The sequence below is a fragment of the Sus scrofa genome, chromosome 1, assembly GCF_000003025.6.
Source record: "Sus scrofa isolate TJ Tabasco breed Duroc chromosome 1, Sscrofa11.1, whole genome shotgun sequence".
NCBI lineage: Eukaryota > Metazoa > Chordata > Mammalia > Artiodactyla > Suidae > Sus > Sus scrofa.
In genome coordinates this window covers 132,612,055-132,639,323 of record NC_010443.5, presented here as the reverse complement: position 1 = coordinate 132,639,323, position 27,269 = coordinate 132,612,055, and the positions used below count along the sequence as shown (strand labels likewise).

Sequence of the window (27,269 nt, the reverse complement as noted above, 5' to 3'; positions counted from 1 at the left end):
CATACTGGTATCTAAAATCTTCTTGCCTTTTTTCTTTGTTCCATTTCCCCCAGCATGCTCTCCACTCCAGTTTAGTTTAGCCATTTGCTTTTTCAACTCATGTATATATAAATGTAACCAAATCCTAGCAGAGAAAACCACATAACCAGATTAGTGTGCTGGCAATTGTTATGGTCTATAATGTAGCTCAGCCATTCTCTCCTTTTCCCAACCACGGCTTACTTTCACCATTCCTTAAACTTTCTACCCCAGTTTTTTTGTTTGTTTGTTTGTTTGTTTTTTAGTCTTTCTGTCTTTTTAGGGCTGCACCCATGGCATATGGAGGTTCCCAGGCTAGGGGTCGAATTGGAGCTGCAGCTGCCAGCCTACACCACAGCAATGCAGGATCCAAGCCATGTCTGTGACCTATACCACAGCTTACGGCGACACTGGATCCTTAAACCCACTGACTGAGGCCAGGAATTGAACTCACATCCTCATGGATACTAGTTGGGTTGGTTAACCACTGAGCCACTATGGGAACTCCCTCTATCCCACTTTTGACCTTATGCTTTCAGCAGCCAGCTTTGCTTTTTCAGGGGAAATAAACACTCAGATGCGAACTACAGCACTGACTGCCAGTCCACTTTAACTTCATCAGCAGACCTCCATCTCTCCTGTCTCAGACAAAGAGGTAAGCTCTTTTCTCTCCATAACGTCTCCTGCATGTGTTCTAAATTCCATCCATTCCTTGTCCATTGGGAACTTGCTTCATTATTTCACCTTTTCTTATATCTTTAATATACCCTTTCCCCACCTTCCTGCACCAGCTCCATCTCCCCTTTCCAAAAACAACAAATCCAAAAAGAAAACTTCACCAGTTGGATTATTTTCTGATTTCTCTCTTGCCTCTCATGAAGGCTATCTTTATACATTACTATGAAGTGATCAGCTCATTAAGAATTTAAGAGAAAAAAAGGAGATAAAAAAGTGGTATTATTATAAGATTTATTTTAGAAAGGGTGATATGAGTGAATGGATGTGTACTTGCTGATATTCAAGGAACCATAAAGTAAATAAAACAAGTACTTAAAGGAATAAGAAGGGGGAAGGTAAAGAGAATACAGATGGATGTTAGACTTTTCTCAACTTACTTTGTTATATAGATATAACACTGATACAATGTAAATGTCTTAGGTTCTTATTTAAGCATTAAAGAAGCTATTCCTAAAAAATAAAAACCAAGATTTACAACAGTCATGTGACCATACAGTCCTAATCTGGTAAATGGTGAGGATAACAAGAACTGCCAAAGAAACCAAACAATAACAATGACACCAACAACAAATGCACAGAAACTGGTACTGTTCTTACCTGAATGGTTACATAGGTTGTAGTATAAAATAAATAAATGACTATGTTAAAGAAATTAGAAGTTTAGATTTTTCATGTCAGACCAAAAAGGATACAAAATCACCCAAGCAAAACCCTGTGATCTCAAGGTTAAATTTAAAATGAACCTATGCTGTATATTTTTTAGTACTTCTTTCCTGGTTCCCGCCATAAAAAAAATGTCAACCCATTAGCCATAAGCACCACTTGGGGCTAGATGTTATCTAAATAACATTTTCCAGGAAAAGGAACTTGGAAAAAAAGGGATTTTTTTTGAGAAATGGATTTTTTTTTTTTTTTTTTTTTTTTTTTTTTTTTGAGAAATGGGTGATCCAAGTCTGAAGGCAGACAACAGACCAGAGGAGCTTGGTTGTCCTGTCTTACCAGACTACAAGGAATTTATCAAAGGCTCTTGGGAGCCAACTTGAGCTTCATATTGGCCAAAGACGAGGCATTTGAATGTCAGAAAAGCTGAAAATCACAATGAATTAAAATACTTTAGCTATCAGACTCACAGACACAGGGAATAGACTTGTGGATGCCAAGGTGGAGGGGGAGGGAGAAGGATGAACTGGGAATTTGGGGTTGGTAGATGCAAACTATTACATTTTGAATAAATAAGCAATGAGATCCTGCTGTATAGCAGAGGTAACTATATCCAGTCTCTTGGGATAGAACATGATAGATAATATGAGAAAAAGAATGTATATGTATGTATGAGTGTGTCACTTTGCTGTATAGCAAAAATTGACAGAACATTGTAAATCAACTATACTGTTAAAAAACAAACAAACAGGAGTTCCCGACACGGCGCAGTGGTTAATGAATCTGACTAGGAACCACGAGGTTGCAGGTTCGATCCCTGGCCTTGCTTAGTGGGTTAAGGATCTGGCATTGCCTTGAGCTGTGGTGTAGATTGCAGACGCAGCTCGGATCCTGTGTTGCTGTGGCTCTTGTGTAGGCCGGTGGCTACAGCCGATTAGATCCCTAGCCTGGGAGCCTCCATATGCAGCCAGCTTGGCCCTAGAAAAGGCAAAAAGACAAAAAAACAAAACAAAAACAAAACAAAACAAACAAAAATACATCAGCTATTCTAAAACCCATGAATTCATGAAGATATTTTTGTTTTTGCTTTTGTCTTGTTTTTGGCCATGCCCATGGCATGCAGAGGTTCTGGGGCCAGGGATTGAATCTGCACCATAGCAGCAACCAGGCTGCAGCAGTGAAAATGCTGGATCCTTAATCTGCTGCGCCACACAGGAACTCCATAATGAAGATGTCTTTAAAAAGGCTAATCAGTCATCCATCTTTGGAGTTTGCTGGAGAACCAAACCATTATCCTGAATCATTCTTAAGTAGAGGGAAAAGGTCAAGCCTTTAATCTTTCTTTCCATGTGAGAATTCCAACCCAGGGTAACCAAATAGTTAATGAGAACAATTTTCTCTCTCTAGGAGTATTGCAGTAAATAACAATGAGTGAGAGGACTGGGTAACATGGTTTTGCAGTTCCTAATTGAAACCATGGATCCAGGTAATGACCATCAATGGCTGCTAATATCACCAAAAGAGAGACAGTCATAGGCCTCCTGTTGGCTGCACACACCACCACCTATGAAGTATTTTTGTAAAAAGCTTATAAATCCGAGTCAGACTAGGTCTCAAAATTAAACAGCAGTTTATGCAGGAAGTCGAATAGACAAAACTGAAACACAACTGTGAGGATGCAATCAGCCAAATCCAGAAGGTGAGAATCTCGCCAAGTCAAGCAACCCCATCTATTCAGCAAATAAATCTCAAAAAAACCCCAAAAGATGAAAATAGATAAGGTCAGTTGCAGCCAAATGCAAAGGGGCCCAGTTTAGATCCTGACTTGAACAAATCAACTCTAAAATTGAAAATTATATGCAAATGTAGTTCATGTTCACATTTTCCCGGTCATCTCATGAGCGCAAATGTAGCCTGGAGAGCTTATGATTTTAAAGAATTACTGTTAATTTGGGGAGGTATAATGCTGTTACTGTGATTAGGTTGAAAAACTTAGTCCTATACTTTATACTGAAAACTTTTTTTTTCTTTTTATCTTTTTTTTAGGGCCACACCTGTGGCTTATGGAGGTTCCCAGGGTAGGGGTCAGATCAGAGCTGCAGCCTATGCCATAGCCACAGCCACAGCAACTCGGGTTCTGAGCCTCGTCTGTGTCCTACACCACATCTCAGGGCAACGCCAGATCATTAACCCAATGAGTGAGACCTGGATCGAACCTGCATCCTCACGGACACTAGTCAGATTTGTTTCCTCTGCACCACAACAGAAACTGCTATATTGAAATCTTTGTGGATAAAATGATGTCTGTGATTTCCTTCAGAATTGTCCTAAGTATGTGTATGTTTGGGGATGGGGGAGAGGGAGGTAGTTTGACAGTGGTTATAGATGAAATAAGAGGGACAAGAGTTAATGACTGTGGCAGCTGAGTGTTTATGGGGTTATTCTTTGTAGTGCTGAGTAGATCCGGATCTTATTTGTTTGAGACAGGACCTGGCACTCAATAGATGGGCTCCTCAGGGGGTCTGGGGCTTGAACATTCTAGAAGCTCTGGGAAACAGAACAGAATACATACAATGTAGAATACATTCTCTTGTAGATCTTAGATAATCTATATATGCAAAAAAGGGAGGAGTTTGTTTTTTTTTGTTTTTTTGTTTTTTTTTTTTGCAATAGTAGCAATCATCTTTCTGTCCTTGCTTTTTATCACTTATTAATATCTCTTGGTGATTGTTCCATATCAGTGCCCAGAGAGCTTCCTCAATTCTTTTTTTTTTTTTTTTTTGCAACTGTTCAGTTTTTCATTTATGGTTACACCCTGTTATATTTAACCCAGACTTTATCAATGTCAAAAAGCAAATGGTCTGTACCCATTTGCTTTTTCCTTTTGAGGGCAGTAATTAAGAACTCACTCTTATAGAACAGAGATAGGATTTTATTTCCTCCAGAGAGCTCCAGGGCTTGGTAACAAATAAAGACACTCTCCTGAAGCTGTAAAACCCCACCCCACATCAAAGAAGCACCCTCCACAGCTCTTTCACAACAACAATAAATCAACTTATCTTTGAGTAAGCACCTGGAGGGACACACCCCTCCAGTGTAGGTTTAGGTAGTTCTGATTGGGTGGGGTGACAGATGGGTGGGGCAGGAAAAACACTTCACTAGTGTTTGTCATGTGTGACTGCCCATCTTCTTCCCTAGCTCAGGCCAGAGTCTCTGAGCTTCTAAGAGGCATTTCTAGAACCCCTGGAACCTTCAGAGAGAACTGATAGCAAAAAACCCTCAGTGGGTATAAGAGAGTCAAAGGAAGTGCCTTTACACCAGGCTGCTTGGAAATGGGGTGAGCTGCTAAATTAAAAAAAAAAAAAAGTGCAAAAGCAGAAAAGGGCCCCGGGGGTATTTTTAAACCTCTTACAAATAGGAGCAAGTCCAAATTTAACATGGGCTGGTTGTTTAATGTGGCTTTCTCTTTCACCCACCTTCCCTTCAAAGGGATAGTTTTTTTCCCCTCTCTGCTGAAGTACACAGGGGCTGGGGAGCAATGCTCAGCTCTGACAAGAAAAGCAAGTTAAAGCTTGTGCGAGTTGCACCCCAGTAGCAAAGGAAGCTGAAGTTAAAATCAAACCACACCTCCTTCCCCTCCAGGTGACAAAGATAACCTTCTCTGGCTAGCCTTGATGCTTCAGCAACGAGCAAGCCCACGTGAGGGGCTGCGGGACTGGAAAGAGGAAGCAAAGCCAGGGTCATCCCCACCCATTGCCCAGTCCTTACTCCCCTTTGCCTGCCTCTCCAGTGCCCATCTCTGCCCAGATCTGGCCCTGTGCTTACATGTGAGAGAGGGAAACTTTTCTTTCTCTAAAAACTCTCCCAGACACTTTACACCTCTGTTCTTTCTTCCCTCCAAGGGTTTGATAAAATGCATTAACACTAGGGTATAGAAGATATTGTAGAATCATCTATAATATAATTTGTGAGCTTTAATGTCTCATTTCTTCCAAGGATATTCTTACCCTTAAGCTAAATGACTTAGTAGGGCATTTCAGGAATCATGTATGGGACATAGAGTGGGCAGACAGTGCTCTGGATTTTAAGATCAAAAGCACATGAGTGGCAAAAAATGGCAATCTATATGTCTAAACACACTTAAAAACATGCACAAAACATTCACTTTTATTTTTTTTAAGAGTTGCATCTGCAGCATCTGGAAGTTCCCAGGCTAGGGATCGAATTAGAGCTGCAGCTGGAGCCTGGGCCACAGCCACAACAATACTAGATCCACCAAGCTGCATCTGCGACCTACACTAAAGCTTGCAGCATGAGTAAGGCCAGGAATTGAACCCGCATCCTTGTGGACACTAGTTAGGTTCTTAACCTGCTGAGCCACAACAGGCACTCCCAACATTCACTTTTAAGTGACCTGTGTTCCAACACTCCTCCACAGAAAAGCAAAGGCCCTTTGATTTGAGTGGAACTTGCACTTCTCTGCAGCGATCAAGGCCCAGGGCAGGCCATCTTCTCAATCTACAACATGCTGGGTAACTCTGGCCTCTAGGCCTGGAGGTTTAAGTTGTGTGAAATAAGATCAGCCAGCGTAGGTCAGAAGCTTAGTGTTACCTCCCAAAATAAAGGTATTTAATCACCCACTTCTTGATTCATGTTCAGTGTTTTATTTGGCCCCAAACCCAGTGTAACCTGTCTGGATAGGAATCTCTGCCCCATCTCAGCTTCTGTATTCTGGGACCCCTAGTTTGGGACAGAGATGACGCAAGGTGCGTGCAGGTCTTGTCTGCTGACTAATTCATAGAATAGATGACTCCCTGGCTTTAATCCTTGAAACTAATTTGCTTTGAGGGTTGGAATGAGAAGGAACTCAAACTGAAAATGTATGCAAAACAGCATGCAGATTAGAAGCACCACCAGATTAAAAGTAAGTGAGTAAACGTGCAGGCCTTCTCCTTCCTCCTCCTCTACCTTGGTCTGGAAGCCACTCTCTTGTAACCCAGGTTTGGGTAGCTGTCAAAACCCCAAACTGAAAGCTATTGGCTCAGTGATTTAGACTCTGGGTTTTGGGGTCAGGAAGTTAGGCTGGGGAGGGGGGTGGAGTTTTTCTGTGGCTGTCTGAGCGACTACAGGAGACTTGTTTGATTTTTGCAGGCTCCAAAAATGATAACTATATCCAGTGGGCCTTTGGGTGACAGGCCATGGCAGGGGTACTTTTTACCTGTCTTTGAAGAATGTGAGTCTGGATTAGCAATTTACACTCAGAGGGGCAGCTCTGAAGGAGAACCAAGCACCAGAGCCCAGATAAATATATGATGCCAAGGAGTGTAATGAAAGGAATCCAGTTCTCACCATATAATTCTGTAAGCTTGTTCTAGTGACCTGGCTTCAAACCTGCCAAGATCCTTTGAACTCTCACTATGCAAAGCAAGAAACTGAAAAACCTTCGGGAGAGATCTGTGGACAGATGCTGGAATGATGTCACTGATAAGCAAGGCTGGCCCACAGAAGTCTTGTATTCTCTAACTGGCCACTCTAACAGAAGATGTATATCCAGGAGAAATGCTTTTCTCCATTCCTCCAAAGAAAACAGATTAAGTCAAATCTTTTCATATAAGGGTGAGAATAAATGCTGCTCTTTCCTAAACCCCTGTGGTGAACTGATAGCCACCTTTCCCCTTGCCAGCCCCAGCCCTTACACAGAAGGCCAGATTAAGACAGAAATAAATACAGGCTCTTGAGTAATTTCCTTGTTTAAGGAGATAGGGAGGAGTTCCCGCTGTGGTGTGGTGGGTTAAGGATCTGCATTGTGCTGCAGCTGTGGCATAGGTTGCAGCTGCAGCTTGGACTGGATCCCTAGGCAGGGAACTTCCATATGCTGTGGGTGTGGCCAAAAAAAGAAAAAAGATTAGGGAGATGTGTCAGAGTCAGCTTGCAAATGCAAATCATGTCTAAGCAGGATAATCTGGGTGGTAGTTCTGAAAGAAGGACACACAGGAAAGCAGGAAGCCACTATGCAGCACGCCCAGGGAGAAAGAGCTGGAGAAGGGCCCATCAGCAGGACCAAGAGAGTAGGCCCCAGAGAGGAGAACCACACAGTAGGATGCCTAGGAAGAGTTCTTCAGGACTTAGAGAAGCAGGGGAAACCACTCCTTTCAACCTTAGCCAATCAGGCATCTCTAGGGCCATAGAAGAAAACTTAATCCTCTGGAAACTAAATGGAGCTGACAGCATTGTTCTATGTGAGAGTAGAAGAGAGAAGCATGATTTGAGTAAAGAATTGTAACCTGGATCAATTCCACAGATATATAACCTGAGCCCCATATATAAATTTAAGTTTTCCAGGAGCTGCATTATATGTATATATATGTATATGTTTCCTTTTAGGGCCGCACCCGTGGCATATGGAAGTTCCTGAGCTAGGGGTCAAATCAGAGCTACTCAGCTGCCAACCTACAACACAGCCACAGCAACAATGGATCTGAGCTGCATCTGCAAACTATGCCACAACTTGCGGCAATGCTGGATCCTTAACCCACTGAGTGAAGCCAGGGATTGAGCCCACATCCTCATGGATACTATGTGGGTTCTTAACCTACTGAGCCACGAGGGGAACTCCCAGAAGCCACATTTTAAAAGGTAAGAGGAAACAAGTAAAATAATAAATATAAATAGTATCTGAGATATTCTACACTAATATTTCAGTGTCGAATGAATTAAAATTTGATAATTAAAAAATTGGTTCCTCACTAATTACACACTTTCTGAGGGCTCAAAAGCACATGTGACTAGTGGCTAGAGTAGGTCTAGAATATGAGATCTCAAATTAGGAACAGTTTCAGCATTTTAAATTTGGATCCAGAAAACGAAGTTATATGAACAGATGTGTGTTACCTGAACATGTGAGTCTGTATTTTCTCTTGTATAAAGTAGCTGTGTATACTTGAACAACCATGTGTTTGGGACTGTGGTGTCCAAGGTGGACAGATTGTATCTTCAGGAGATTATAAGAATGTGGGAGAGAGTCAGAAATGATAGCTATCTTTATCAGTCAGGATAGACTAGGTTTTTCTTCAGGAACAAAGAACCCCAATGTGTTGATGCTTCACTCAACCAAAGTTTATTTCTCAGATGAGTTGGTGAAAGGAGGCTTTGGGGAGATGCAAATACCCTCTCTGCATCCTTGCGGCTGATCCAGTCTGACAGAGCAGGTACTATCTAGAACATTGCTGGTCACCAATGTAGAGGGGAGGATTGCTCTGGACAGCCTGACAACTAAATAAGTGATGGACCCGGAAGGGACTTGAGTCACTTCTCTTCATCAACTAGAACAAGTTTCATGGCTACACCCATTCCCAGAGGGACTAGGAAGTACAATTCTATGATGTACCCAAAAGGCACACAAAGAGATGGAAAACTTAGTGAACAGGACTTCTGATGGTCTCACTGTCTTTCTGGTCTTGGCTAGTTCTTGTGACATTAAATTATATACAGGGGCCAAAATGGAGTACCATGTTGAGCTTTGTTAAAGAGGCTGGGCCGTCTTGTTAAGGAAACACTGCCTGTGCATTTGTGCTTTTCTGCAGGGGAAGGCCCAGAAGAGAAATTTTCAGGTTGATGTGGTTCAAATAGGAGAAAGACACAGGGGAGCACTTTTTTTTTCCTCCTCTGCCAAGAAATCAGAAACAGTTTCTCAGTTGCTCTGGGACAAGAGCCAGAATTTCTACTCAGATACCAGGCCTTATAAAGGAGAGAAAGTAACACACAGGTATTGCCGATGTTTGAGGAGGAAATTCATCCCAAGCACTAAACCAATGTAAAAATAACCAAGACCAAATGCATTTTCAAAGGCAGTGAATGTGAAGATGTTAATGGGGGGGGGCGATTTAAAATGGAAAATATTGTCTCTCTCGTTTATTTTTGAATCACAAAATCATCATTTTTGCAGCAGGATGTCTTAAACCTCATTTTATAGAATGGAAAATGAGGTCAGAGAGGTTAGAAACGTTGCTTGAGATTGGCGTTTAGTTTTGGATTCCTAATTCCCTGATTAATGTTTTTTCTATCCTGGTGACGTACTTGACACCCTGGTAGAATCAGGGGCTCCTCATTATTTCCCACCTTTCACTTAATTTCTCAATCTGTCTTCCCTCTTGATAGATGGAGATAGAGGTAAGTTTCACGAGAACAGGGCCCATGAATCTCCCTCTTTCTTTAATTGGCATTTCTGTGTGTAGATAAAAATAAAGCTAGGGACACATTATGCACTGAATTGTGTGCCTCTGTCCTTCTCCCCAGTTCATATGTTGAAGCCCCAGACCCCTATGTGGCTATAATTGAAGACAGGGCTTTTAAGGAGATAATGGTTAAATGGGTCATAAGGGTGGGGCCCTAATCCCAGAGGATTGGTGCCCTTAGAAGAAGAAGGATGCTCTCTGTGAGCAGAGGAGAGGCCATGGTATTTCGTTATGAGGGTCCAAGCTCCCATAGAACCTACCCCATGATTCACTCCACTAGTCAACTAGTCGTAGAGAATGTCTTGCTAGGACACAATGGACAGATATTCACTCACTACCTGAATTCAGCAGGACCCATATTTGTAGTTGGCACCAAGCTGGATGCTTAAGAGGAAAGGAAACACGACAAGACACTGCCTTCAAGGAGTGCAGCGATGGAGACAGAGGAACAACCATGGCAAAAGTCACTGCAGTCTATAAACAATAGAGTGGGGCCAGGAAAAGCAAATTCTGACAGGATGTTGAGAAGCTTCTGTAGAAGCAGTAGTGGTTAGCCGGAGCTTTTTTCCTTTCAGCTCCCTCCTCCTAAATTATCCTTTCTGTTTGACTTAATTTGTATGTCACCAACACACACATACCACGTCTCAGTGAAGCCAATGTGGGCATATTTATTCAAGAAAAAGAAACTAACGTTTATTGAACATCAACTATGTGTAAAGCACTTTTAGATCTCATTTCTCAGAAACCCCCAACATCTCCATTTTGTATTTTTACGCCCACTTTGCAGATGAGGAAACAGACTTCAGGTAACTTGACTAGGAGGGTAGGCTTGTTAGTAATGGTGATGAGATTTGAACCCAGATTGGGCTGATCCAAAAAAGCCCAGCATATTTCCCCATAAATTGAAAACTATTACTGCTAGAGATTTCAGATAAATTTTTCTCAGAGATCATTTATTGGTGGACTTGACATTTCATTTTACCCATGAGCTTATTTATTGATTTTCCTAAATTTAGATGTCCTTGCCTCTCTGTCAGTGATCATTGCGTGTTTTTTTCCATGTGTATACCTTGATCAGTGCCTGACATATGGCAGGTGCTTAATAAGTATCTGTTGAACAAATCATTGCTTTTAGCTGTTTTAAAAGATATAAAATGTAGCTTTTTGAACAGTAAATAGATACAAGGTCAACTGATCTCTCTATTTGGCTGAAATGCAAAGGGGTAGGAGGCTTGAAGACAGAGATGGGTGAAGAAGTTCTTTCAGGCTGATGGCATACTGTGGAATTTGAGGAGTCAGGGGATCTGAGGAGATAACCAAGTGGTACCTGGAAAAGTCAGCCTAGAGATGGAGATATGTTGGTGGGGCCATGTTCAGAGGAGGGAGCTGAGGTTATGGAGAGGCGGAGCTGAGGGAGAGAAATGTGGAAGGAGTGAAAGTCCAAGAGACCCACTAACTTCCTGTTATTATGAGGCTCATGTATCTCAAACTGAGCTCTTAGGCCCCTGAATTTCTGCTCTTCACGCAAACACAGGGATCTCGGCATTTCTAATGGCACATCCCCACCCCTCTGCAAGTTGGCTGATATGCAGAGCTTTTTGGAGCATATCTGCCAAACATATGTATTTACTGATTCTTTAAACGACACACATACAACTGCTCTAAGACATTATGTAGAACAGGGGGAAATTTTAAATGATGCCATAAAAAGGAAATAAACAGTATTTAAGAAGATCATGCTAATTGTCATGTCTTCATGTTATTATCAGTTCATATCACAAGGCAAAACATTCACTTAGGGATATGGCTCATATTTAGCAACAGTGGATGTAAATCTACATTTCAAGTGCTTTTTCTTTTTTGGTAATTTCAAAACATTGTTGATACCCTCCCATATGTGAAAAAATCACCCTGTGTTTATACCATATTGAAGCTAATGAAGAGTTTGTCCCAGAAGAGGCAGAAATTTCAGCCCTGCCACTTTCTTGTAGTTAATTTATACTCGAATCAATAATATCATTTTTAATTCATGGATAATTTACCAAAAAAATTCATGGCATTTGTCCATTTTGTGGGTGTTATATTAGCTAATCTTTGCTACCGAATTGATAAATCCATTTAAGTGACAGATAAGCTCATTTGTCACAATTATTGGAATGTAGAGCAGCCACTGTCAACTCTTCTTCTTTGTAAAAATTTTGTTTTTTCCCTCAGGACACATGACTACCTGACATATAGCCCAGGTGAATTCCAGTGTCAACCCTCTTTGGGGGTATTTGGACCCCTTATCAGAGAAGCAAGGTCCCATCCATAGACCAAAGCACTTGACTGATTACTCATTGGCTTGAATTGTCCTGTTTCACACATGCTTCTCTTTATCATCTCAAGTTCTTAGTAATACTTAGTCAAGATGACTATGTTGTTTGTCTATTGGTAACATGCTTTAGCTCCTTCCTTCTTTATTCATATTACTTTTTCAGCAAGTTTGAGTCCAAGAGAAACTAGTGTCCAAAGATTAATTGAGTGGCCAGTATTTCCACTGTGATACACGTGAACAAACCACAAGAGTGGAGTCCAGTTCTTATACCAACATCTATTGTGCTTTCTCTCTGGATTTCTCCATTTACATCTCTTTTCAAGGAAGGGTTCTCTCCCTAAAAGCCCTGCATAGTGCTCACTTTATAGCTGTTAATTAGAATGTTCTATTCTTGTACTCTGCCAATCTCCCCTCCTCCCTTCTCCCCCCTACTCCCAGCTCCTTATGCAGCACAGAATATCTCACCTGATGTTTACAAAAAGAAAACACACACACACACACACACACACACACACACACCCAAGACACAGAACAACCTGGAAAATTACATTTTCACTTCTCTCCTCAAGATAGCAATTCAGAAATAGCACTTTCTGTGCAGTCTATATTCAAGTAGCATTTCTTTGCCTGAATCTCAGCATGGGCACCTCATTAAGTGCTCTTCCATTTGGTGTGATGACTGAGGCAGACTCACCTGAGCCCTTTCCTGTGTGCTATAAAGTCACAGATAATGACTGACAGGGGTTGAAAGACCCCTCACTGTGGTGACCTTGGGCTTTGTTCTGGTTCTTTCTATTCATAGTGGGGGTTAAAGTCATTTCACTGGTCTGTATATTTCAATACAGATGAAAATCATAGCCACTTTGTAAGCTTGTTTTCAGGATCATTGAAAAATATTACAGTAAACATACTCTGAAAGTACACATTTTTGAACAGTGTACACTTGCTGCCCAAACCCCTAAAATGTCTAACACCAAATGAACCCTAAAGGAAACTGTGGCCTTTGGGTGCTGATGTTTTGTCAACATAGGTTCATTGATTATAACGAATGTGCTACTCAGGTGAGGGATGCTGATGATGGGGGAGCCTGAGCTTGTGTGAGGGGTATATGGGAAATCTCTGTACTTTCCCCTCAGTTGTGCTATGAACCTGCTACTTCCCTAAAAAAGAAAGTCTATTGAAAAAAGCATATGGTGTTATACAAATGAAAGATGTTACAAGTTTCCTCTCTTCTGCAAATAGTCTCCATTTGTCTGCTTTTATAACCCTGGGCAATGGGTAGTACTTACATTTCTTCCCAGGAAGAGGTGAGATGCATGGGGAAATTGATGGGGAATTTACTGTTTTTGTTATTGTTTTTAATTAGTGCTTAGAGGTTGGTTTAAAGCATAGGAATATCAGCGGTAGCTCAGAGTGGTATTTTAGACTGGAGTGAGGATGGGACATCCTTACATCTTTGTTTTCTTATATCTCCTTCATCTGTTAGCCCAGTCTTTAACAGTGGCCATATGCTCACTTATACAAAATATAAGTATTCAGGCTAAGGAAATGGTATTATACCATACCCTAGATACCCACCTGATTAATTATTTATTCATTAGTTAATTCAGCAATATTTATTAAATACTAATCTGTGCTAGAAATTTTCAAGGTGCTGAGGAGAAAAAGATCCAGGTATAAGAAATATTCTCAGGAGTGCCCATTGTGGCGCAGAGGAAACGAATCCAACTAGTATCCACGAAGATGAGGGTTTGATCCCTGGCCTTGCTCAGTGGGTCAGCTATCCGGCATTGCAGTGAGCTGTGGTGTAGGTCGAAGATGCGGCTTGGATCCCCTGTTGGTGTGGCTGTGGTTGTGGCTGGCAGCTGTAGCTCTGATTCAACTCCTAGCCTGGGAACTTCCATATGCTGTGGGTTCAGCCCCTAAAAAGCAACAACAAAACAAAGCAAAACAAAACAACTCTATTCTCAAGGAGCCCCAGTTCATGACTTTTACTGTCCTTCATTATTGAATACACACATCAAATCATTTTCTCTTAAATATATGCTGGACTCCTGCAGATGTCAAGTCACAGGCCGAATGTTTTATTGAGGTCTGGGTTGTTGCGTGTGTGTGGAGTTAAATTTATTCAGATACCCTGAGAAATAAAACCTATTGTAAACCTATTGTCTCGGTTCTTACTTCTTCTTCTTCTTTCATGGTGCCCACATCAACCTAGCTAAGAATCTTCCCCAAGAAATCCCCATTGCATCACTAAGTTAGGAAGCAGTCTGCATGCAGACTAACCTAAGACTAGCAATGTCTTTCTGGGTTGGGACCATCAAGCTGGGTTGGGATGTTTCTTGAGGGCCTCTGATTTTTGATTTTTAGAAGGAGATTATGGCACTTCTATTTTCAAAGCACTTATTCTAGTCTTGAAAAAATCCTATGACAGGGGCAAATATCACACATTTTACCATGGAGAAGTTGAGGCCAAGTTGAAGTAAATAATTATCTATTGTCTGAAACTCCTAAGTTTTGTAGAGTTAAGACTAAAATGCTTCCATAGAAATTATTCTATGATAACATGCTGCTTCTCATCATTTGCTGCCTGAATTTCATGCTATGTCATTCCATGTCCTCCCATGACATGCTAATTTCCTTTTCCTTTTTAAATTGACAAGTATTTATAGAGTACCATTTCATGCAAGGTGGCGATTCATAGAGATGGACATGGTATGTTGCTTTGGTTCAAAGAATTTGCAATCTATTGTTTATGTTTCTACTAATGCTTCCAACTCTTATTTGCATTTAGCAAAGGCACCTACTCCTGATGGCACAGTTTGGGTTATTCACATGTTGGGGAATCCAGGGTCCAGCAGAATTGTAATGGTGAGTGTCCAGTGGCCCTGGATCCAGACGGTCTCAGTAAAGCACTGCAGATTGCGTGACATATTTTTTGAGCCTGGTTTTCATCTTTCTGTCATTTTTCTGATATCTTTCCAAAAATTTATTTTTCTTTGTAAGCTAATGTTAGTTTCTGATGAATTAGACAAGAACCTGATACATTCTTCCCAGTTTATAAAAAAAATATATAATTTTAATTTGTATTTTATATATACCATATATAATTACAATTTTATTTACATGTAATATATGTAAATATATACATTTATATATATTTTGCACATGTGTTTGTACATGTGTATGTGTACAGAAAGAAATACTTATGTTAAAAAATTATATTCCAAAGGAAGATTCTAATACAAGCAATTAGAGTCTATGTTTCCATGGTCACTCACACATAGAATGCCCCCATAGGTAGCCAGTTCCATGCTGCTGCTCCTAGTTCTCAGCCCTGTCCTCCTTGCCCTCCTTCCCCACCTGATCCCGAGTCTCCCATTCTGTACCGAGTACATACTCAGTTTGCAGACTTAGAGAGAGAACAGCTACTGAAAGCAGCAACTATTATCACATGAACTTATGCCCTTCTCCTTGAAGCAAAATGCTGCTAGTCTAGTTCTAAAACCTGGGCTTCTGGGAAGGGGTGCAGTGCATCCATTATCAGATATATCTGCCTAGAGCCAGACTATTTTGCAAAAGGAGTTCCAGGGCCATTGTGAATGGGAAGAGTTTGTGGTCAATTTGGAAAAAGGTTTTGATAAATGACTGTCTTAGAAAACCACAGAATGAGATAGAAGGTAGCACTTTCTATAGACAAACCAGAGTGCATTGTCTGTATCAGAAAAATGGTCCTAAATTCAGGAATTTTCTATGGACCCTAGAGTCATCTACTATCATCTACAGGTCTTGGTTTTATGTCCCACATGGGGGCCTGTTCACACATCCAAAACTTTTGACCAAATTCATAGGCAAAACTAAATTTAACAGAAGTTTCTACAGGATAATGTTGTTAACCTATCTATAACATGAGGAGTTCTCATTCATGGCTTCACATCAGAAACACTGAGCAAGCCTTCCTAAAAACTGATGCCCATACTTAGAAATTCTGATGTAATCAGTCTGCCTTTTTTTTTTTTTTTGTGGCGGGGTGGGTGGGATTTTAATGTGAGGCCAGGTTAGGAGCCATTAATATATAAGAACTGAAATATCAACAACAAAAAATTGTTGATTCGTCAGAGTTTAAGGCAAGGGAGAGAAAAATGGGATGGCTTAAGATAGGAATTTGAAATTCAGAACAACCCTTAAAAATAAGACATTTGCAAATCATGGTTCTCTTACTAGAGGCATAGTGTGATCCAGGAGCTAAAGTTCTTGGACCTTCTCAATTCTACAGATGAGAAATCTTTGTTTTCTTTCACTTCCAAAAAAGTCCAGTGGAATGCTGAGCTTGGAGATCTACTTAGATAAGAGCAACACTTTGTGCTTTCTTATACTTCTATCCCTTTGCTTCCAGCATTCTTTCCTGTTCATTTTAGGAATATACTCAACCACTTGCTCCTCCACTGGTGTCATCTGTCAGTAGGCAGATAGCTTAGGACAAATAAATTCAAACCATACAGTGTCAGGAAGCCAGAAATGTCTTTCGATGTGTTGATTCTTTTTCCTTTTCCTTTTTTTTTTTTTTTGGCCATGCCTGGAGCAGGTGGACATTCCCAGGCCAGGGACTGAATCCATGCCACAACAGCAACCCCAGCTGCTGCAGTGACAACCCCAGATCTTTCACCTGTTGTGCCAGAAGGGAACTCTTAGATGGATTAAATTGAGAGCTCTAGTTCTTTTCCCTCAAGGATCCAATCATAAGGGCAATGCCTTGCTTGTACATTCAAAGAGCTCTTTTCCTTTTCCTTCTTTTTGAATTGTGGGGCAGAGGAGAGGAGAGCTCTGGATGAATGCTTATAGCCCTGTGGTTTGCACTGGTATCTATACGCACACGTGAACACCTCAAATGTTCTGAATCCCCATCAAGAACAGAACTATTTAAAAATCGTAATGCTCTCCATTGACACCTCCAGCTGAAGAGCAATTTTATAGCATAATTATAATGTATTGCATAATTTGGAAAAGCTTTTGTTCTCATTGTGATTATCCTCGGAGAGCTCCTTTCTCACCTCCCCCTTCCCACATTGACTGAATTAAGAATATCCGACCCTTCAAGGTTGTTTTCCTTCATAGAATAAAAACGATGCTTTAAGATGAAGTGCATAAGTGATGGGTGGGAGAGAAATTTTGGTGCATGATTCACCTCTTGATTGTGGTGAAGACAATTTACTGTTCTTAAGAACGTTCTTCCTAGGATTTCACCGGGGAAAAAAAGACCCATGGGAGAGTACTGTAGGATCTGGTTCCTGGGCCAGGAACTTCATGGGATGCTGGGCATCCACAAAAGAAAAATAAAATAATACAGATGAATTTATCTATGAAATACAAACAGGCTTGCAGATATAGAGAACAGACTTGTGGTTGCCAAAGGGCAGGTGGAGTCAGGGAGGGATGGATTGAGGGTTTGGGAATAGCAGAGGCAAACTAGTATATGTAGGATAGATAAATAATAACAAAGACCTACACACAGGGAACTATATTCAATATGCTGTGATAAACCATAATAGAAAAGAATATGGGAAAGGGTATATATACATATATACACATACATACATACATTATACACACACACACACACACACACACACATATCTGAATTACTTTGCTGTATAGCAAAGGGTATATATATGTATAAAACTGAATCACTTTGCTGTCCAGCAGAAATTAACACAACATTGTAAATCAACTATACCTCAATTTTTAAAAAATGTCCTCATCCTTGAAGAGCTTAACTTAAATGTAAAAGGTGGCCATCCATTAGTTATTCTTACTCCATACACTCACAACACTAACACATTACTTTTTATGGGCTTACCTGTATCCTTTATAATGTAGTCTGTGCTGGTCCTAACTTCTTAACCCAATCAACTACTTGAAGGCAGATGTGATCGTTATTGCTAGTCTTCCCACAGAAGCTTATGCAGACAGAGTTCTGCCCTGGAAGTGTGCTCAGTACATACTGCTGATTAAAATAACTGGAGAGACACATTCCCATCCCCCAAATTACTGTTAACAATTTTGAACTGTCAGTGCCAAGTCACAGTTTTGAGGAAAAAAAAAAAGATATCGTTTCTAGTCTAGCTGAGTGCTTCTGTTCACCTTGAGGGAGTGTTAATTAACTGGTATCTAGTGTGTCTCCACCATCTCTTGAGAGTTACCACCTTTCTTGGCAATAAACCAAATAAGTTGGCATTAAGCTTTGCAAAGATTAGATAAAGACCAGATGAACTCCATACACTTTTTTTTTTTTTCTGGATGTAGACTTGGTTTTTGTGTTGTCTAGTATGAAGTCTGATGGTTCTTGGTTTCTGATCCATTCTTTCATCTGGGTGGATAAAAATGCAGAGCACATATTGGAGGAGATGTACTTGGAAGAGAGGGAAAATGATTGTGTAATCTTGCTGGGGTCTTTTCCTTGCCATGGTAAGGGGGGGGGAATGAAAGATACTGAAATATTAAAAGCTTAGGAATCTTCTGGGATGTGAGGTAGGCATAATGCATTCCAATCAGCTTGGTAAAATTGGCTTCCCAGGCTTTTGATTACTTTAACAATTAGCTCTTATCCATTTTTCGACAAGATTTGTGATGAAGGACCTCAAACACTCAGAGTCTGCAGTGCATTTTGAAAATCATCAAATGAAAATTCAGTTTAATTCTATATAGTCCTCAGTTTTTGAACAGTGGCTGGCAATCTATTTGGCTAACAAAGTATTCCATTTCCTGACTATGGCGGGTCATACATCTTATTTGTAAACTCAGAAAGGAAGTCGTTTCTCCTCCATCCTCTGCATTCAGTCTACTGTTTGTGGGTCAGCTAAGTGATGAATATCCATATCTACTTGGTGATGAGCCCAAATCAGCACCCTTTTAACTGGGGTCTCACCCTGGCCCACCCTTAGAACATGTCCTCAGTTCAAATGGGGGTAGGAAACTTAAATCTCCTGGTAATCGAGCAGCCCCTCTCCACTACTACTCTGCAAATGATTGAATGCAATTCCCATGCACTGAATCAAATTCTACTGGACAAATTAAATATTGGCTCTATGTATTTTAGTATTTTTTGGGGGTGAGGAGGATGTGGTAAAAGCAGGGGCTTGCCTAAGTCTTACCCAGTGGGACTGCAACTACCAACCACATAAAAGGGAGGTGGTTATTCTAGCAGAGGGGCTCCTGAAAATACACACGGCATTTTTTTCAGAGTCCACGACTGCCATTTTCTGGTAAGTGCCAAAGGAAGTGTTGTGTAGGAGGTGGCATGTTACAGGCTTACTACTGCCTCAGGAAAGCTGAGCACATCTTTCATAATGAAGAGCTGGTCTGCAGCTCTGATGGAGGGAGCAGTTTCTAACATGGAATTAATTGCAGAGGTGGAGATGGGTATTTATTTATTGGCTTCTAACTTACTGTCTGTCCACCTTGATATTTTACTTGAAACACAAACATGACCAAGGAAGAACTAGTCTCTGCAAAGGCTATTTGGCGCTCCCTCTCAAATCTGGGGTGGCATGAAAATGGTGAGGCCATTTCCCCCTCAGCTGGTCCTATGTTCTCTGTCCAGGTGGCTGTGAAAGGCTTCACCCTGAGGGTGTTAACTGATCAATCTCTTTGGCTGGGCATGCTCTGTTCTCACAGCGATTGCCCAGGAAGCCTTGCGAATAATCCCCTCTTTTCACGTGGAGTGGATTTGCAGGTCTGGAGTCTGTGAAGCCAATTTTCATTTTTAATCTGGTTTGAGCCGATCTCATTAATCAGTTGAGGCCTCCTTTTCACACCTGCCTTGGGACACAAAGGGAACCCAGTTATGAACTGTTAATTAGCTATTAGGGGAATGGGAAACTTCCAACTGGTCATTATTCACACTGTTTGAGGCTAATACTTATTTAATTAGAACTATTGCTTTCCCGTCATAAATCCCTAGTTAAAATAAATTTAGCTCAAAATGTCATTTTGGCTTAAAAAGAAACTGGTGGCTAATTCCAATTCTACTGTTTTCTTTCTTACTTTTTTCTAATGGCACAAAGGCTTGAATGAGTGCTGTCCTGCTGAGCCAAGCGTAGTGACTAGGAACTGGCCAGAACTCACATTTCGGGGATGTGGATGGGTCGTATCTCTAAGATGGAGAATGCTGGTGAGACCCAGGAAGTGGGTTCTCCTTAGGTGCATATCACTCTCCCATGCGTTTTCTTTAGTCTTTTGAAAACTGTTGAGAACCTAAGATCTGAACATGGTAGAGGCCAGCGGTAGGAGTGGGGCAGAGCAACACTATCCTTACAGACTCCCAGGCTGTGTGCCCCACCTTACTTTGTGGTCATGCACTCTTAGATCCGGGATTAGCAGAGGCACTTTGGGAATGGAGTGTGCTGACTAATGACATTTCTAGATAGACAAGGGTTCAGCAGAAAGCTTTTGGTTTCTGTTATTTACGCTCTGTGGAAAAGGAGTTTCTATATTTTTTTCTTGTCTCGGTTATCTATGGCTGTACAACAAGCCACCACAAAACTTTGTGGCTTAAAACAACAATCATTTTATTGGTGAGTCACGAATTTGGATAGGGCTCAACTGGATGGTTCTTAGCACTCTGTGGAGTCTGCTGGGGTTCACTTGGCTGCATTCAAGAAGGTTTTTTTTTTTTTTTTTATCACGTTGGCTACCTCAGTGCTACTCCACAAAACCTATCTATATGTCTGTCTCTTTCTCTCATCGCTAGCTTGGGCTTTTGCACAGCAAGACAGTCACAGGATAGGTGGATATCTTACAGAGTAGCTGGGTTCTAAGAGGGAGTGTTCCAAGTGGCATGATAGAAGTTGCAGAAATCCTAAGGCCCAGCCTCAGAAGTCATTCAATGTCACTTCCACTGCATTGTGTTAGTCAGAGAAGGACACATGGCCAACCCAGCCTCAAGGGAAGGGGAAACTGACTTCATCTCTCATTGGCTGCCCAATGACAAGAAATGCTATCTTTAAGGTACCACACAAAACTTGCCACATCCAAAACTTGACTTCTATTTTTCGATGGAAAGTTTTATGGGGCCTTACAACCATCATTCAAGATGTGAATGATGAATGCATAGTTAAGTGGATGCAGGAGATGTGACAGATCCCAGCATCAGTTAAAGACGATGATTGTGGCCAGTGATGATTGTGGCTGTTTGCTTCCTAGTTCACATTCAGTAGGAGAGAGAGACACTATTTCTGGTTTTTCTTAAGAGTAAGAAAAAGTTTTTCAGAAGACCCCATCAAATTTCTTTTTTCTTTCCTTTTCTTTTTTTGTCTTTTTAGAGCCACACCTGCAGCATATGGAGATTCCCAGGCTAGGGATGAATCAGAGCTGTAGCTTCCGGCCTATACTACAGTCACAGCAACACCAGATGCAAGCCACATCTGTGACCTACACCACAGCTCACGACAACACTGGATCCTTAACCCACTGAGCGAGGCCAGGGATGGAACCTTCATCCTCCTGCATACTAGTCAGATTCGTTTCCCCTGAGCCACAATGGGAACTCCCCCATCAAATTTCTCCTCATGTCTTACTGGCCAAGATTGGTTTACACATGCTTATTTCTGAGACAATTATTGACAAGAGGTATGGGATTATTCTTATACCAGTCTGTTCCATCCTGAACCTGAAAGTGCATTAGTTTCCCTTAGAGACATTGTCTATGTAGAATAAAAACAAAGTTGGGGTTATTAGGAAGGAGGAAGATGGCAATTTGGGGATAGAGAGCCAAGAATGCTATTGTATTGCTTTAACGAGATATCTATGACATCAATTTATTTTCTTAAGATAGAAAATGAAAATTCCTCCTAATTGAGGATTCAGGTTAGGGAGAAATTAATACAGAATGGGCAACATTATGAAGACAAACCTGTTGAGAATCCTGATTCTGTACCAAGATATTCATCTCTTTAAAGTCTGTTTTCCTTTCTAATATTAGGATAATAGTTCATGCTTCTCAGGGAAAGGATTAAACACTGAAAATGTATGTAGGATGCTGGGACAAAGTAAATAGTCCTATGCTTGAGAGCACAAAAACAAGGGTCCACTTGAGCAGACAGTGGGGTATTTCTGAAGGACCAGGCGGGAGAGGTGATATGGGGCATGGTAGCTTTTCAAGGCAGAATATAACCATTTCTGAAAGCCCAGAATGTAAACTTTCACAACGAGAACCATCTGGAGGGGGAGGCATGGTGATACAGAGATCAGGCAGATTCCTCTGGGTGTTTCCTCCTCCACAACATGTTTTTTTAGAAGTGAAATCAGAAGAGCATCAGGGCAGCTTCGAAGGGGAAGTCATAAAAGGACAGGTTACATCTTGGGGACATGAGAGTATTCTGTGCACTCCTTGAGGAAGAGGGTCGGGGAGAGCAGGTTCACCTTGGCCTTGCCTGATGGCCTATTAGGTCATTAAGGATGGTCTCACCTCCTCCATGCCTCCTGGTTCTCCGAGTCATCACTCAGTCTGAGAACCAGTGGAAATGTTCCAAAGCTTGGGCTAGGCTCTGGATCTGTTCTTCCCACCTGAAGGCTGACTGCCATCCCTCTGATTCCCACTATTTCCCACCTCCTATCAACAAAGCACAGTTCCTCTCCTCCCCTCTCCTTCTCTATTTTTCTCTCTTTCCCTCACTCTAACCACCCCGCCATGTCTCCTCTCAATGATGGCAGGACCTTTATGCTCTAAAAGCATATTTGGAAATTAAAGAAAGCAATTCTCAGGAGGAGAAGTTTCCATCCAGATACTATTTCATTAGAATTGTTTTTTTTTTTTTTATGTGTGCTACCTCCAGCCAGTGTCTGATGCCCCATAAGGATGTAAAATTATAAGGCAATGTCTTCTTCAAAGGTGAAAAACAAGCTCCAGATGTTTCCAATAGCAGGTAAGAGCCACAAAACATTTTAGAAAGTTTAGAAAACTTTGACTCTAGCTCAGGTGATCTAGAAAAATAGCTTTAGAAAGTCCACTTTAAAGAGTAATATTTTGATGTTGCATGTAGAGTTAGCTAAAGCTTTGTATTTCAAATATTTGAGGCCATTTGGAGTATGTTTTGGGGTAACAATTAAACTTGGAGTGAATGCCAGAGACTGACTGCAGGACAGCAAAAGCCAGAAGTGTTTGTGGAGTGGGTGTGAGGAAGCAGCAGCCATCTGCATATCCCTTATCTGTATAGAAGCTGTGAGAGAAGTATAACCATCCCATTTCCCAGATGAGAAGATAAGCTCAAGGGGTCAACATCAGACATGTAACTGACCAAGTCAATTTCAGTCCTTCGTGTGTTACACCAGCTTCCTGCTGACACAAGGATCTATCTTATTCCTGTTTAACTGCCTGCATAAGGTTATGTTTTCACCAAATTGGGAAATGTGGGTTCCTGCCCTAGTGCTGCCCCCCATTAACAGGGAGGAGTCGAATAAGCCACTTCCCCTCTCTGAGTGAATGGGCCGGCTCAACAACAGTCTCTGAAAGCAGAATCAGCTCTGAAGGGCTGAGGTCGCTTGGGTTACTTTACGTGCCCATCTGAATGCTTGTTTAACCTAAGCCTGCCCATTAGTTCTCCTGAAGGCACGTGGCTGAGGCAGAGCCTCCTGCAAATGTCTTGGGAGGAAGGAGCAGCTAAAAGAATCAGATCTTTCTTGGCCTTGAGAACCACCCCTAGCCAAGCCTCCTCTGCATGCAGCACTGGAAACAGGCACTTTCAGTGAATACCTGGGGCTGTGATGGGCTCTCATCCCAATGTCACACTGTCAAATGTCTGAAGATGGAAAAATCAAGGAGGTTTTTGTTGAGTTGTGATTAAGAAACCTTACATATATCTCAAAAAATGACTTTGCTGAGCTTACAAGGCAATAGATAAATGAGGTCACTCTGGCATATGCTGGCTGCTTACAAACTGGGAAAGGTGGAGTCAGTGAGTGAGGCAAGTGGGTGAGACTCATTGGCAGGCTTCTCAGAGATGGGCAGTTTTGGTGGAAAGGAAGGGCAGCTCCAGGCATGGTACAGAAATGTTTCCTGATGGATGGGAGCTTTCAGAGTAGATGGGGGAGGCAAAAGGCTGAGGGCAAACTATGAGGACAGTGAAGATGCTTGTTAGAATTGGGATTCATAAAAGGTGATAAGAGATCAACCTGGGGCCTGCTGGATGACCATCTGCTTATTTACTCTGCTTTTTCTTCTAGGACAGTTGCATGGGGTGGAGGCTGCATTCAGATATCTAAAGGAGGTGGCTGGACCTCAGCAAGTGACACTGGGCTGGGAGATGGGGGATGAAGGGTACATGCTGAGGTTGGAAGCAGATTAAGAACTTTCAGCTCCCTGAAGGACAGCCACACTTTCTTAGAAACATTTCCTTTATTTTCATCATCTGAGGGCAACTTGCAACAGAGTTGCTGAGCTCTGATTTTTCATTTTAGTTGCAAGCTGGACCTTGAAGGAGGAGAAGGTGGGCTTTTCAGTAGCATTTGCCTGTAGATGCCTCTCGTTTGCTAGGGATGAAGATCTCACATTGCCTGTGGTGACTGGTCCAGTAAAGTCCTGGGAGAACAGGGCTGCAAAGGGCTCTTTCTTGTAAAGAATGCTTTGAGGTCATTCCCAGTGGTAATGAATCGACTAATACCCACGCAGATTAGGGTTCAATTCCTGGCGTCACTCAGTGGGTTACGGATCTGTCATTGCTGTGAGCTGTGGTATAGGTCACAGATGCACCTCGGATCCTGCGTGGCTGTGGCTGTGGCATAGGCCAGTGGCTACAGCTCCAACAGGACTCCTAGCTTGGGAACCTCCATATGCTGTGGGTACAGCCAGAAAAAAAAAAAAAAAAAAAAGGAATGCTTTGAAAGTAAGTAAGGACACAAAATCCACCCCTGGCCCTGAATACTCAGGCTAAGAAAGTTTTCAAGGCTTCATTTCGTTCTGAGATACTTGGGGTGAAAACTTGTGATACTTGGACTGACCCTGTTGCCAACTCGAAGTATACACTATCACAAACCACACTGATCAACTAGTACAAAGCAGAGGTAAAGCCCACCTTTGTCTAAATTGAAAACCACAAAATCATTGGCAGATGTCCTCTCCCACCTAATGGGGGTGTTCTTTAATGGTATCGAAGATAAACGGCTATGAGCCTCTTCTTCAACATTCCTTGTGACGAGAATCTCAACTACTATTCAAGGTACCCCAGTGACCTATTGTTGAAAGATGTTCTTCTTTATATAGAGCTGAAAAATGCCTCCTGGTAATTTCCACCCACAGATTCTAATTCTGGAACAACATACACAAAATCTTTTTCCTCTTTCAGATGACAGCCCTTCTGATATTGTGTGACCATTATCTTGTCCCTCTTCTATTCTTCCTCATAAAAGTCTGTTTTTCTAGGTCTGAATTCTCTCAACTGTTCCTCAGTCTTTTTTTTTTTTTTTCCTTTTTAGGGCTGCAGGTGTAGCATATGGAAGTTCCCAGGCCAGGGGTCGAATTGGAGCCACAGCTGCCAGCCTACGCCACAGTCACAATGCCAGATCCTTAACCCACTGAGTGAGGCCAGGGATAGAACCTGCATCTTCATGGATACTAGTCGGGTCCTTAACCGCTGAGCCACAAAGGGAATTCCCTGTTCTTAGTCTTAATGGACTTCTACACTCTTCTGGAGATGCCCTAGATTGTTATTGCCCCAACTAAAAAGAATTATCCTAGAGGGATAAATGTTACAGATAGGCCTGCCCTGCATAGAGGCTAGGGTCTCCCCTGATCTGGGCATTGAATAGCTATTACCGCTCATCTCAAAATATGTTAAATGAAGAAGCTAGACATAAAGGATTACAAATAGTCTGACTCCCTTTCCGTAAAGTCTAAGAATAAGCAAAACAAGCCCCTGATGGAAATCAGAAAGTAGTTCTTCTGTCAAGGGGGATGGCTGAATTCATTGGAAAGGAGCACAAGGGAATAGTCTGGAGTGAAGGAAAGTTTCTTGCTTTGTTTGGGACAGTGAATAATGGGTGTATAGTTGACAAAACTCATCAAATATGATCACCGATCTGTGTATTTTATTGTAAGTTATACCTCAATACAAAAAAAACGCAGGTATTTTTCATATAGCAAAACACCCTTCCCCCCCCCTCAAATTTTCTTTCCATTTGTTCAGTTTGAGGTATTTATAAGACAGCAAAAGTGCCACAATGTATATCAGGAAGAGCAGCTGCCAGCTTTGCTATTGTTAGTCAATTAAGCATACACAAATTTGCTTTCTTCATCATGTGATTTCACTTTTGCGTATTGAAATGAAAAAAAAAAAACCCTAAATCTCAAGCACAAGTAATATTTCAATGCCAATTACCTTCACAAAAACTAATTGCTCCTTGGTATTTTATTAAAATACAAGGATTATAAAGGGATTAGAAAAACATCTCTATTGAACTGAAATAAGACTTATGCACCCTTGTGATGGGGGAGGCGGTACCACTCAGACAAATGCTAATTAAATAAAAGCTGATAATAATTGCTAGGTTTCTTTATAGGTTCTATGGTACAAAGAGTAGGTCTTTCTTTTTCTTTAAAAGCAAATATTCCAAAACTTTTTCTTCTACTTTTTCTGACTTCACTTAGAATTTGAACATTAGCTCAACCCATTAATAACAGCAAGAAGCTGAGGTTTTCCAGAGATCAGAAAGAACCCTCTTCAGTCAGTAATTGGGATGATTTTCAAAGTTATCCAAAACAGGATAAAAAAGCCAAGGAAGCCCCATAACCTCAGTCTTATCACAAGGAAACTATCAGACAAATTTCAATATGGGGCATTCCATGATATATCTGACAAATACTCCCCGAATCTGTCAAGGCATCACGAATAAGGAAAGTCTAAGAGATTACTACAGTCAAGAGGAGCCTAGCCCGGAAATAAAACCACAAGCCTACAGTCAATTAATCTTTGACAAAGGAGGCAAGAAGATACAATGGAGAAAGGCAGCCTCTTCAAAAAGTGGTTTTGGGAAAGGTGGATAATCTCAATCCCTGGCCTCACTCAGTGGGTTAAGGATCTGGCATTGCCATGAGCTGTGGTGTAGGTCACAGAAGCGGCTCAGATCCTGCTTTGCTGTGGCTCTGGCGTAGGCCAGTGGCTACAGCTCCGATTGGACCCCTATCCTGGGAACCTCCATACGCCACGGGTACGGCCCTAAAAAAAAAAACAAAAACCCCCAAAAACCAAAAATCCAGTGAAGTTAGAACACACCCTCACACCACATACAAAAATAAACTCAAAATGGCTGAA

At 41.5% G+C, this 27,269-nt stretch overlaps 1 long non-coding RNA gene across 1 annotated transcript; it reads left to right on the top strand.

Moving 5' to 3' along the window:
• LOC110261470 lies at window positions 463-24,696 on the top strand. The gene is made up of 3 exons (XR_002345565.1): window positions 463-673; window positions 22,800-22,889; window positions 24,187-24,696. It is a non-coding gene; the product is annotated as an uncharacterized LOC110261470 (long non-coding RNA).